This window comes from Pristiophorus japonicus, chromosome 3 (assembly GCF_044704955.1).
Source record: "Pristiophorus japonicus isolate sPriJap1 chromosome 3, sPriJap1.hap1, whole genome shotgun sequence".
NCBI lineage: Eukaryota > Metazoa > Chordata > Chondrichthyes > Pristiophoridae > Pristiophorus > Pristiophorus japonicus.
The window spans coordinates 291,915,495-291,930,493 of NC_091979.1; positions in this window are offsets into that span (position 1 = coordinate 291,915,495).

Consider the following 14,999-nt stretch of genomic DNA (forward strand, 5'->3'; position numbering starts at 1 on the left):
CGAGGCCTCGCCGGGTCTGTACGTATTCCGTGCGGACCCGGCAAGGCCGGAATTTCAGGGCCACTATCATGTCATAACTGTGGTGTTTTAAATGCTATCTAATGCGGTATAAATGAGCTAAAGCATTTAAATTTTCAGTTATATCTGAAGGCATTTTTGTTGCCATCTAATATTACTCACAATTCTATTAAAATCTATTCTTTAGAAGTGAATTGAATGTAGATTGTTTGCTGGTAAGTGCTTTGGCTTTCAATTGGTTTGAATGAACAAAAAGAGTTTAGGAAATTACAGCATTCCTTTATCAGCTTCACGATGGCCAAGAAAGGTTAGCTTTTAGAAATTGTCAACAAATCTGCAACAAATAAAGAAACCATTACCATGCTATTTTACTGAAGAAACAGAAATGCTGATGAAAAAAAATGTTATGTGCCATATGTTCATGATTGGAAAAATAGAATACATTATGCATCTTGAAGTTTAGTCCAAGTAAAATCATCGTGTCGCTCGTAATCATAAAAAATAAATTATAATAGTTGGTACTCACATAAAAGAGCAATGCTATTATGGAAACATGTCTTAAAAGGCACTCTGTCAGCTTTAAAAATGGAGCAAGGCACAACACAGCACATTGGTACTTTTATGTTGGCATCATGGTTTGTGTTACGATGTATTATTTTGAATCTTTGTTTTGTTTAACCCAAGATATAAATATGAAAACTCATTTGTAAAATGTTGCAGCTTTGGAATGTGTGCTGCAGCACAAAGCTGGTCCAGAATTCAGCAAAGTGCTTCAACAGAGAAACTTCCCCGAATTGGGTCTGTCTGGAAAGTCTCTAATACCCCAATCCTGCCACTTTGAGCTATTTTTCAAGAATAGTTCTTTTAACCTTCAGAGGACTCTAGAAGAATTTCTCCACCCCCACCCCAACAATAAAAACATAAGACCATTTTGTTTATTGAGAGAATGCTGTGTTATCATAATGCATATCAACGTTGGAAAAAACAGTCTTGACAGTTTTTCATGATTTAGTTTTGTAAACTTACTTAAGTGAACTTTTCATTCAACAAAAATTGTTATTTCAACTTCAGCTGGAGGAAAATGGCCCCAAAGACAAACCAGTAAGAAACTAGTGTCTCTTGTATTCAGCATTGCATTGGTGGTAATGACAGGAAATACGTTGAATGATATAATTGCTGCCACTGTGAATATATCCACCCATATGTGGATAGACGTATTCAGTGGTCATCTTCACTTCCAGTGGGAAATCCTAGCAGTGGCAGCGATTGGCAGAAAGTTAGAAAAATGGCTCCCAGGCAGAACTTATGTCTCAGATACACTCAAAATCAGAGAGACTTGAGTGGAAGATGAACCCTATGGTATCAGCCTCCTGCTTTCTACAGATGTGAGCTGTATCGTGGCTTATCTGGCGCATGCCCTTTTTGGTGGCTTGGAAGGATTCTCTTGCATAGAAGGTTAATGCTGGTGTGACTTTCGCAGCTGTGGGAAAAGCAGTCCCAGTCCTTGGGGTTGTCAGTAAGTCTTCCCACACCAGATTGTATAGCTCAGACAATACTCCTGTAGTGAGATGGCAGCAGGAAACACAGATATATTCTGACATAACCAGCTAGGAGCGTTGTGGTCTGTACACATACCTCCTGTGGTGTCAATGGACCTGTAGATGTTGTGCCCTTATCAATTGGTCCTTGTCATCCAATTCATGCACAACTGTGGGAACAACCTGTTCTCCCAATATTGTTAGGAGCATTTCAGACTGCAGCAGCAGTTAGGAGTGGCTTAGCAAACTGAAGGCTTCAGCAAAAATATAGAAAAGTATAAGTATGTAGGAATACAGAAGAAGAAAGATTCTCCTGGCCAAAAAGGTACACTTCAACAACAGCAACTTTGCTTTAAGAACTCCAAATATGACCAGGCCCATTATGCAGCCCATGTGCCTCACTCATAGCTGTGACGATTGATTTACACTCATTTTAATAATTATACACTGCTAATGAGGCTTGTACATAACTGCAGTGTGGTCTCAAAGCATAGCATTTATGGCTCATATTCGCTTCTTTGTGTCTGTTAGACTGCAAAACTAATAAACATGTAAAATTTTAAAAGAATCATTTGCAGTGATACTTGTATAAAGCACAAATAGGAGTGGATGACACCTTTAATCATTATGTTCTGTGTCGGTGCTGGAGGTTAAGAAGTCACCCCACATATTAATAAACTACACAACTGGATTGAACTATTTCTCAGAAACAGCTGAGGTAGAATGCTTTTTGTGAAGCAGAAATAAAGCAGTTGTCAATAGAAGCTACTGAGTAAGTTGTGTATAGGAGACATCATGGGGGCGATTTTTAACTGCCACTCGCCCAATTATTGCCTGAAAAATGAGAGACTGGCAGAGAAAAATCATGGACAACCTTTTGACGCTCAAGAACCGCTTGATTCAATTTTAGGACAGGCCTTTTAATGGACGCCCAGCTTTCTCGCCCAAAACAGGCGGGAAACTGTTTAAATATGCAGATTTGGTTCCTATATTGTTTTAGGGCCCTGATTTTCATTTCCGTGTATAAATGAGTAGAGGGAGCACCGTTCACGCTTGGCCCAGTTGTACCAGATGGGAAGTTTTGTGAGGTCCAGAGGAGAAAGAGTGCTCCTTCAGGCTCCACAAAACTGCAGCGGCCCGTGCTGGCTCATTCTTGTCCACTCACTAAAAGTCCTGACCTGCTGGCCGGCTCCATGTAGAAGATGTCCAATTTTGCAGACTCCCAGAACTGTCAAGCTGCAACACAGCGCCTATTTGGCAAATTCAAATGAGGCCTGAAACGGAAAATGAATCAGGCCTTCCGAGGTGACTTTGGGCGGGTACCATCGACAGTGCCAACTTCCTGCCCATTTTGGGCTGAAGTTAAAAATTACTCCCTATTACATGATTAGAGATGTGTCCAGAGTGCGTACAGTTTTAATATTCCACATCCAAGAGGTAGATATTTTACCAATGTCATGAGACAGTTTTTCCTGTAATTGATCATGCATATATTGGATCATCTGCATGCAGCACATACAGGAAAATCGGGCTGAGGCAACCCAAAGACAATCCAACACATCCAGGCACAATAGCAGGAAAATCTACCCCAAAAACTGTTAATAAATATGAACCATTTTGTGAGTAGTGCCAGTCAGTATTCATCGCCAATTATGTTAAAGATGTAAGATTTCAGAAAGACATAAATTGAGAGTGACCTAATTAGACTGAGGCATGGAGCAATTAGAATCTCATCATCTTCCAGGGTAACCTTCATTTTTGTGGAGCTTTCTAGGTCAGAAGATCACTGGTGTAAGAAAGTGAAAGTATTAGATTGATTAGCGTGTCAATGATACTGTAATCAGGTAATAGCAATTTCAAAACCCTTAGGGCCAGGATCTGTCAGGACTTGCTGTTTGTTTAAACTACTTGTACCATCTGCACTATCAGCAAATATAGGGTATGGTCTCACATGCACATCAAAAGTACCGAAGACAACAACAGTACGAAGGTGATTATTCCTGATTAATTCCCTTGGTACCTGAGCTAAAACTACAATTATTGAATGTGCTTAGGTAATTTACCTCTCTTAAATGCTGAGCTATGTTGGTACTGACAGAATTCCGATGCCTTCAGGGACATTAATGTTGCATCGTGTTATGCAATATCCTTTTCACAAGGTGCAGCACAACACTTAGTCTGTGTAATTGCTATATGACTTGTACTGTGTCTGAGACAGATACGGGTATAATTGACATATTTTGTAAACACTAATAGCCATTAGCCATTTCCTCATGAGGAAAACTGTTATGATGAATTGGTTCTGGCACTCTTTTCTACATCGTCGGAAATCTCTTGATAGAGATATTTATACCGGGAAGATCAGTGTTTAACCATCACTCATGGAACAAAAAAAGCAACTTTTTTGCAATAAGTGGAGGTTTTTGGACAGCACCCAATATGGCAAAGTCTTACTTTTCACAAAAATAGTTTGAAATGTAATTAGCATTGCTGCATAATGGAAATTAAAATATTATCAGGGCCAGCAGCTGGTAGGCAGGCTGATGTGCAGCATTAATCATGTGCAGTATTATGGTGCTCTGAGTAATTTCTCTTCCTCAGCGTTTAACTGAGTGGGTGCCAGTCTATGACCTGTATCAGTTCTGCTCAGGGTGATACCTGCTGTGGCACAGCATCATTTACATAGCAGCAGGAGTAGGCCATTCAGCACCGCGAGCTTGTTCTGCTATTCAATGAGATCATGTTCAATTTGTACCTCCCATTTACCCGCCTGTGACCCATAATCCCTCAATACCCTTACCTCATAAAAAAACTGTTGATCCAATTTACTTAGCCGTTTTCCTAGTTACACTAATTTAACAGAAGGATTGCAGAACCTATTGGTAAGGAAATGAATGTGCCTGAAGAAGTTTTTTACACCAAAAATCTTATCATATATATTACAGCATAGATGTTTGCACAACAGTGATGTAACAGAATGGTCCTGATATTTCTTCGACCTGCCCCTACCACAAAGCTGCATCCACTCGTCGGTCATGCAGAGAAAACCTGAATGTGGTCTACTTGACAAAACCGTCTTGGGTATCTGCCCCTTAATCCTTTCCTTTGCCTCTAGGAAATGCTGAGAGGAAATTCTGCCCGAATGTTTCCAGAGTATAGTCCTAAACTGTTCCTTTTGCTGTGTCATAAACTACAGGGGCGCCTTCCTGTATCTACAACACTGTTTTTATTGATATTTTGATATGAATTTCACACAGGTATTCCTAAATCGATAAGAATTCTAACAAGTCAGTTTTAAACCTAACTTGTAGGAGGAAAGAAAGGAATAAATTACTGAAAAATGGGGTAAATTTTTTAAAAACTTTTCATATATATGTAGACGAACTGTTTTTATCAATGTAACCTCAGAACAGAGCCAACTGAATCATGACAGTAAGTGTTGTTGGGTTGTTGGGTCAAAAACTGAGAGAAGCTAGCTATATTGCTTCTTATTTGTAGTCTATCAGGAAACAGCAGATGCTTATTAGCAGTTTAAGCACCTACCATCAGAGAACTTCATTCTCTTATACTTATAGGAATACACTAGGCTTTAAAACACAACATTTCAAATAACTCATTTTTTTCCAAAACCTTCCTGTAGAGAAATGGTCAAATGATCCGAATAGGTGCTGGAACTTCCTTGTTTCCTCTGACCGTGAAATATTTGTACAATTGACAGCCAACAGTTGTATACTAAGATGGCAGATGAATACAGAGCATGGGGTGAAAATAACCATAGCTCTTTGAGGGCTCTCCTGCCCTAATTCCTGCAGGAAGGTAACAGAAGGGCTAAGAATGAGATTAGAACCTGGATGCACCGGGTTCTGGTCTTCCATGGGAATTTATGTAGAGTGTCTGGCTGCTCCAAGGACAGCAGTGTTGGGGTGTGGCCAGGGGTTGGGTCTGCCAGGCATGGGATTCCCAGACCCCTGGTCTGGTGGAGCATGGGTGGGCTGGTATGCCGAGTGAAACCAGCCCATTGAATGGTGAGGTGGAGCCCATCTGAGATTCTAGATGGGGATTATGGCCTGGAACCTTGCAGTTGGCATATTAAAAAAAACTTCTCCCCCCCGCCCCTTAGAAGGGGATATTAGGGGGCATTTCTAGCTTCTTTCTATCAGGGATTGTGGACTGAGTCCATTCTGTTACATTTTGCGGCCTCCTTGGATGGTAAGACCCCATAATGCACACTCTAGTGGTGTGGGCACCTGGCTGGGATATTTAAATTCAATAGCCTCACCATGATCCTGCAAACTTTGCTGTGGTCAGCATCAGTAGGTCGCAGGTAGGCACATCCCGGCATTTATGCCACGATGGTGGGCCCATAGATTTTCAGCCCCACGTGTGTTGAAGACCTGCAGTCTTTCCTCATTTGTTATAAACTGAACACAACACCAAATGCCACAAGGTGTCAGAATGGAAGTAATTCAGTCTTAATCTACCAGAACATTTTAAAAGGAGACACAGAGGAACTCAGAAAAACAGCTTCCTACAGTAACTTGTGCTTTGAGCTATCTGTCCAACCTTATTCTAACCCAATTAAGACGCAGATCTGATATTATTTTGCTTGAATGTGCCCTGTTCTGTGTGACTGCATCAATGGAATAGTCATTTTAAAACAGAACATTAAAATGTTAAGCACTGTGAATACTGTTCAGTTCCAAGAGCCTATTATTCAAAATGCACCAATCCTCGCGAAACTAAAGTTGGCAGGTAATCTTAGCTAGCAATTGGAAAAGCTTTAAAAGAATGTGGGAAAATGAAAAGATTGCATCAGGTTTCATTAAGTAATCAAAAGATGTCAGAATCTCCACAGTAATTACCTTTATGGGCAGAGAGGCATTGAAAATACTTAATGGATTTCAGTTCGAGGCAGATAAAGATAAGAGGTTGTTCTCAGTAATAAGGAACAATTTTGTGGTCATAAGCCTAGAGAAACCTATAAACAATTCTGCAAAGTTCCTGTGGACGGTAAATGCAATGGGAAATACCATGGCAGAAAGAAGGAAGTGTGTCCAGCTTGGGTTCAGAAGTGCAATGCACTGATCACTAATGATAGAGGGTTCATCAAAGCTCACAAAGCAACTTGCAACAGTCAAGTACCAGGATATCTTCAAAGGAGAGGGGAAGGTGGAAGATACTCCGCCCTTTTAAATTGATCCCAATACCTCCACAGTTGCCACCCAAAGAACTAATTTTGCTGTAAAAGACTTTTAACCCCAAAATGCTACGGCAATTATGCTGGAATTGGTGCCCTCTAGTGCTGATGTCACTGGGGTGCCGGTCCCAGTAAAGGGGCATCTCTGGCGCATGACGGCCCCATTCAGCCAGAACGCACCTTCCAAAAAACCATTACTGCTACCACCAAGAATGACAAGGGCAGTAGGCACATGCGAACACCATTACCTCCGAGTTCCCCTCTAAGTTACAAACCATTTTAACTTGGAATGGTATGGGATGGAGTGGGGCTCTAGGAATATCAGGTCTGTACAGGTTTTGACGGTATGCAGTCTTTCCTAGTGTAATATAGAGCTCCACCTAGTGGACTACTGCTCCACCTAGTAAACTGTGTTAATGCAACTGCTGATATAAATACAATAAAAGCATTATGTTACAAAGTCACCTGACAAGTTCCTGTAGTAGAGCCATCTTGAGTATGTGTGTGTTTGTGATGTCGTAAAGAATCTCTCACATTTGGCGACATAGGATCAGACTTCTGGATTCCCTAGCTGAAATATTTGATGGTGGATGATTCAGCCAACCGAAAGAGATACTTTGAGAGGTTCTTTGTTTTGCAGAACAGCTAAAAATCCAAGGTAAATTACAAGCATACCTAGCTGCACTGTCAGAGTCCAAATGGCCACACATATGGGAATAATAGGGCACTTGGATGAGTTCCATCATGACCGAGAGACTTTCGGAGCATATGTGGAGTGGCTAGAAATGTTTTTCACAGAGAATAGATTCATCAAAGTCCCCGATGATGAAAACCGTAACCGGGTGGTGTTAGAAAGAAAATGGGTTATTTTCCTGACTGGTGCAGGTCCTGAGGTGTATAAAACCCTGAAAAATTAGCTTGTTCCCATCAAGCCGAAGGACACATCATTGACGGAGAGTCTAACCAAGTTGGAACAACACTACAGTCCTGAGCCCTTGGAAATTGCTGAAAGTTATCATTTTGGAATATAAGATCAATTAATTGACGAGAGTATCAGTAAGTACATTGCAGTATTAAAAAAGTTATCCATTCACTGTCATTTCGGAAACTTTCAGGACTGAACATTGCGTGACCGCTTTGTTTGTGGAATGAAAAATGAAGCAATCAGAAGAAAGTTGTTGAAAACTTGCCTTTTGATTCAGCTTGTCCGACTACCATGTCAATGGATATGGCCAACCAATACTCCCGAGAATTTCGCGCCTTTTCTAGTCATCAAACAAACGCGATGAATCACCTGCAAGTTAAATGTAAAAGGCAATTGGGCCCCAAGGCCTCAGCAACTGGCCAAGGTAATAGCACATTGAAGTCATGCTATCGGTACCTGGGACAACACATTGCTCACAGCTATCCATATGTGAAGACAGAGTGTTTCTTCTGCAGGAAAACTGGGCATCTTGCAAAGGCATGCCGACTAAAGAGTAAACCAACTATGCTATAAGTAGAAATCGCCAGAGACTACATAGCATTGAAGAGAAGCAACAGGATGAGGAAGTTCTGGAGATAATCATCATCAGGAGCACGAGGGTATCTCACAGCGATTCACGAAGTATCGTCATCCAAGTAGACATTGCAGGAACCAGGATACCCATGGAAATCGACACTGGTGCATCTGTGAGCGTAATACCAGAATCGCTATATCTCGACAAGTTGAGTGATTTTCCAATGGAGAAGTTGAAGATAGAGCTGCGAGGCTACTCAGGAGAGCAAATCCCTGTGGTAGGATGTATCACCATACCGCTGAAGTATAAGGATCAGTTTCAGAGCTTGCCTCTCTTAGTAGTGTTAGAAGACAAGCCTGCCTTAATAGGTAGAAATTTGTTGGGATCACTGAAGCTGGATTGGAATTAGATTTTTCGTGTGGAAACAAAATTTGCATCAAAAGATGATGTCATCAAGCAGTATCCGAAGGTGTTCCATGAAACAGGCAGTCTGATCCAAGGTTTCAAGGTGAATGTCAGGGTACAGAAGGATACTAGAACAGTTTACTGCAAGCCACATCCCGTACCATATGCATTCAAGGAGAAAGTTGAGCAAGAACTCTGGGAACATTGGGCTCACATTTCCCCAGGAGTTGCCCCGCTTTTTTTTGAGCAAGTAGCTTTTATTGGAGTAACTTAAAAATCGCAAATTTCCCCATTTAACTTGCTCCAGTGTAAATTAGTTAGTTTTTCTCCAAAAGGGGGCGTTACCAGCCACTTACACCTCTTTTGGCCATAGAAGCAAATTTGGCCAGCTAAAAGTTACTCCAAACTAACTTAGGCCAGTGTATGTGGCCACTTTTGTAGGCTTAGAAAAATCTTACCTACATTTAAGAAATCAGCGCAGTTAGCCAGAGGTGGGGGGTGGGGGGGATGGAGGTGAGGTGAGTTAGAGGATTCTAAAGCACTAAACACCTTCACAGCATCAGCACAACATCACAACATCTTCAGCACAACATCTTCACAACATCATCAAAAATAAAGGAAAGATAATTCAGCTACTGAAAATAGAGCAGTCCTGACTTGCAGACTGCAGAACTCACTGCTAGCCCTTCAGCTAGGGCTCGGGGCAGCAGGCACCCCATAACTGTAGGAGTGAGGGATGTTATTTTCCAGTTGTTCCGAAATGTTGTGTGGTGATAATGGAACATGATTCAGTTTAATGCAAAATATCTTTTATTGGAAAGTTTACAATGCACTTCAACAACAACAACAGCAACAACAGCAAAGAAAGGCTGCACCCATCCCTGACCCACATCTCGGGGAATGTGAAACTTCCTCATAGGGTCGGTGGTGGTGGTGGTGGGGGTTGGGGGCCCGGCTTGGGTCTCACCGGTGGTTGGTGCGTGGATTGAAGTGGGAGTGACTGGCTTTTGTGCCCTCATTGCAGCAGCTAGCTCCCTCATGTCATCTGCCATCATTTGCACACCCTCTGAAGTGCCCGCCCTCAGTTCCCTACTCAGTACTGATATTTCTCCCAACAGTGTCGCTTATCATGCACCCCACTGACAGTCGCCACGAGTGATCTTGTAAGGTGATTGGTCTCCTCACCCAATGACATAACCTGATTAACATCTGATGAAGGCTGCCTCTCAGGAAACACTGGTCGGCTTCTCCTTCCCCTCAGCGTGGGCCTGCCTAATGGTACCCCTCCAGTGCGAGGCGCAGGCTGGGACGGTGGGGCACTGGGTGTTCCAACATGCATTTCATCACCGCCACTGGGACCCGCAAACTCGGAAGGTGTGAAACCATGGAATGTCGCCACGAAGCTCATGGAGGTTTCTGGCAGTGTGATGCCCTGTACTATGGACTGATCGATATCACGATCAGCATTCTCCCGTGAACACATTTCCATGGACCCCTCCTCCCCCCACCCGCCTTGGTCTGGAGCACACACATCTGGATTTTCTGGTGGATCTTCAGAATGTTCAGGATTGTCTTCTTCTTCTGCAAAATACAACAGAACAGTCAAATGGTTAGCAGCACAGGAGGCAGCAGGATGGGTGGCATAAGTAGTCTTATGCGTAGCAGGCCAGTCAGCAGGTTGATTTAAAGGGCGACGATGCATTTTAATGACTCACCTTCACCCTCGAGTGTCGGTTCAGCTTGTGCAGAGCTGATTCTTTTTCTGCCGGTGCGACTCAGCAAGGCAGCAACCTTCTGTTCCAGGGGTGATAGTTGGTGCAGATTTGGTGGCCCTCCTCCTGTTCTAAGTCTTTCCCTTTTGTTGTGGGCCAATTTCTTCTGCAAAGATGAAAATATAACTTTTCACACATGGTGCGCTTCTGATGGGTGGGACACATACAGATGGTCACATTTACAATTGCAATTCCATTTAAAGATAAAGATATTACTTACACTCACTACTTGACCAACGTCCCGCCATTTCTTTTTGCACTGGCTTCCAGATCTTGCGGTATTCACCCCTGCGGAGTATTCTTCTGAAACTTGGTTCCATTGTCTTCTCATTTCTTTGGGTGGAACTTTTGTGGGACCACTCTTACTGATATTCAGCTCCAGCCATTTGTCCTCAATGACAGTGACTAGTTTCTCCACTTCCTTATGGAGGAAATTCTTTGTTCTTGTTGCACGCTCTTGCGTCATTGGTGTATTGGACTTACACTCAGGTTATCTTGAAAAATCACAGTTCTCACCTTTCTTCCATCTTTCCACTCCTCAGGCACCCAAAAATCACTATTCACACCTTACCTTTATATATGGTCCATTGCCAATGTTACTGAGGCCGTTCTCCCTTTAATTGGCCGATTGCCAAGCTTCCTGTTCCATTGCGCATGTGCACACGCTGAAACGCGCAGTGCGTGTGCTGAAACGGACATGCGTCCCCCTGTCGGCACTCGAGGAGATGCTGGGTGGCAGTGTGAGCTGTGAGGAGGATGCTAAGAGGCTGCAGGGTGACGTGGACAGTTTAGGTGAATGGGCAAATGCATGGCAGATGCAGTATAATGTGGATAAATGTGAGGTTATCCACTTTGGTGGCAAAAACACAAAGGCAGATTATGATCTGAATGGTGACAGATTAGTAAAAGGGGAGGTGCCAAGAGACCTGGGTGTCATGGCACATCAGTCACTGAAGGTAGGCATTCAGGTACAGCAGGCAGTAAAGAAAGCAAATGGCATGCTGGCCTTCATAGTTAGAGGATTTGAGTATAGGAGCAGGGAGGTCTTACTGCAGTTGTACAGGGCCTTGGTGAGACCACACCTTGAGTATTGTCTGCAGTTTTTGTCTCCTAATCTGAGGAAGGACGTGCTTGCTATTGAGGGAGTGCAGCGAAGGTTCACCAGACTAATTCCCAGGATGGCAGGACTGACATATGAAGAAAGACTGGATCAGCTAAGCTTATACTCACTGGAATTTAGAAAAATGAGAGGGGGCCTCATAGAAACATATAAAATTATGATGGGACTGGACAGGTTAGATGCAGGAAGAATGTTCCCGATGTTGGGGAAGTCAGAACCAGGGGTCACAGTCTAAGGATAAGGGGTAAGCCATATAGGACTGAGATGAGGAGAAACTTTGTCACCCAGAGAGTGGTGAACTTGTGGAATTCTCTGCCGCAGAAAGTTGTGGAGTCCAGTCCATTGGATATATTCAAGAGGGAGTTAGATGTGGCCTTTATGGCTAAGGGGATCAGAGGGTATGGAGAGAAAGCGGGAGTGGGGTACTGAAGTTGCATGATCAGCCATGATCAAATTGAATGGCGGTGCAGGCTTAAAGGGCCGAATGGCCTGCTTCTGCACCTATTTTCTATGTTTCTAAGTTTCTAAGCCCCGCCCCCTGCTGGCTGCACTGAGCGAGCGTGGCCGAAGCTCCGCCCCCCCCCCGCAGGCTCCGCAGCGCCATGCCACAGGACCAGAACGATGAAGGAGCAGCCAAAGTAGGAGGTAAATTTTCGGCAGGTTTTTTGCCCCACAAAGTTGGCGTACCACGGCTAACTACACCGCTCTCGGCGGCTGGGGAAATTTGGACCCATTATCTCTGAGGTAGATCTAAGTAATTGGGCTACACCCATTGTTGTTGTACCTAAGTCAGATGGTAAGGTCAGGTTGTGTGGTCATTATAAAATAACAGTAAACCAAGTTCTAGAGGTTAATCTCCCCAATACGTTGCCAAACGTAGAAGACTTGTTCACAATGCTGACAGGTGGCTAGATCTTCTCAAAGTTAGATCTTACAAATGCCTACTTACACTTGAGCTAGATGAGGAGTCCAAGTCATGCTTGACTATAAATATTCATTTAGGCCTATATCAATTTAATAGGCTGCCCCCGCCATATTCCAAGGGGCGATGAACCAGATTTTGCAAGGCATTAAAGAGATAGTATGTTATTTCGATGACATACTCATTTCAGCACCAAACAGGAAAATCCATTATAAAGTATTGAATGAAGTGCTCAAATGGCTGGAGAAGTACAGAGTACGAGTGATTGCTCAGAAGTGTGAGTTATTTCAAAGCTCAGCGCTTAGGGCACAGAATAGACAAAGATGGTTTACATCCAACCAAAGAAAAGCTGGATGCAATTAGAAATGCACCCATTCCCAAGAATGTCACTGAACTTTGATCATCTTTGGGTCTTTTGAACTATTATGGGAAGTTCCTTCCAAATTTGGCTACTGTGTTACAACCACTGAATGAGCTGTTGCAAAAACAGGTCCATTGGAAGTGGTCAGAAGATGCTATGCAGCATTCAAAGAGTGTAAAAGCTAATTGGTAGAGAGTACCATGTTAGTTCACTATGACGTATCTAAGAAAATCAAGCTAGCATGTGACGCCTCTCCATATGGAGTTGGAGCAGTGATCTCTCATGTACTACATAGTGGGGAGGAGAGACCAATTGCTTTTGCTTCATGCACTCTCAGTGCCAGTAAGCGTAATTATGAGCGGATTGATAGGGAAGCTTTCCCGTTGATTTTTGGGGTCAAGAAATTCCACAAGTACTTGTATGGTCATAAATTTACCATAATTATGGGCCATAAGCCTCTGACAGCAATCCTCCATCCACAGTTCCAACATTAGAATACAGAGATTGGCTCTGATTTTGTCAGCATATACATATGACATTGAGTACAGATGGTCAGCTGATCACAGCAATGCTGATGCTATGTCCAGGTTGCCATCCCCATCACAAGTTACACCTAATAGGGAAGAAGTGTTCTATTTTTCATACAACTCTTTTGCAGAGGCGGGGGGGAAACAAAATAAACATTAGATCAAGTGCCTCTGGGGGACACTCCAGACACTTTTAACTGCACTCTTTTTTTTATATTTTTTGTTTTTTGGGGGGTTTTTTGTGATTTTTTTGGGGGCATTAAAATTATATATTTTACAAGTGCCCCCTATAAAAGGGAAGGGGGATACTAAAAACCCAGCAATTAAAACAAATTCAACTTTAAAACATGTAAAATCAAATAAAAATTTGGTTGCCGGGGGTGATAATGCACTCCAGTCTCTATTTTTCATACAACTCTTTTGGGGGGGAACAAAATAAACATGAGGTCAAGTGCCCCCCCACTCTCCCCCGATCTGGGGGACACTCCAGATACTTTTATCTGCCCTCTTTTTTGATATTTTTTGTTTTTTTGTTTTTTTTATTTATTTTTATTTTTTGGGGGGCATTAAAATTATATATTTTACAAGTGCCCCCTATAAAAGGGGAGGGGGACACTAAAAACCCAGCAATTAAAACAAATTCAACTTTAAAACATGTAAAATCAAATTAAAATTTGGTTGCCGGGGGTGATAATGCACTCCAGTCTCTATTTTTCATACAACTCTTTTTGGGGGAGACAAAATAAACATTAGATCGAGTACCCCCCGATGTGGGGGACAATCCAGACACTTTTAAATGCCTTCTTTTTTTTTGTTTTTTTTGTTTTTTTGGGGTTTTTTGTGGGTTTTTTTGTGATTTTTTTTTGGGTATTAAAATCATATAATTTACAAGTGCCCCCTATAAAAGGGGAGGGGGACACTAAAAACCCGGCAATTAAAACAAATTAAACTTTAAAACATGTAAAATCAAATTAAAATTTGGTTGCCAGGGGTGATAATGCACTCCAGTCTCTGTGAATTGCCAGTCACAGCTGAAGAGATTAGTGGCGTAACCAAGCGTGACCCAGTGATGTTAAAGGTGTATGATTACATAGCAAATGGCAAACCAGGTATCAGAGGAATATATCACAGTTTGTTACTAACTGAACTTAATAACCTAAAACTTAATAACATTGATGATAAGAAAGTCCTATATGATCTGAAATATGTGTGCCTTAGTTGTTTTTAAGTTTTAAATCAAACACTGGGTATTATATTTATATTTTACTATCACTGTAATTTTTCCCAAGAGGAACGGTTTGTTGAAAATAACATTAAAGTTAATATTAAAGCCCCAGCATTTAAAAGTAATGGAGGCAAAAGTCCTCCTTCAAAGATGATTTCCTCTGTTTAAAGGGACATGGAGATATGTCTTGAGGGGCTAATAACAGGAAATTAGTTTGCTGGTGTCTGTATTTTTAATAAGCCTTTCTGTCTAAACTAGCAAATGAACAAAACTATTAAATTGGTCTTCATTTCATAGAGACAAATTTCTGGCTAGAACATTTTCTGATTATATGACATGTGGTCATTGAAACTATCTTTATCCCTAATGAACTATTAAGTAAATACAAAAAAACACAAGCACATCATATCTCTGT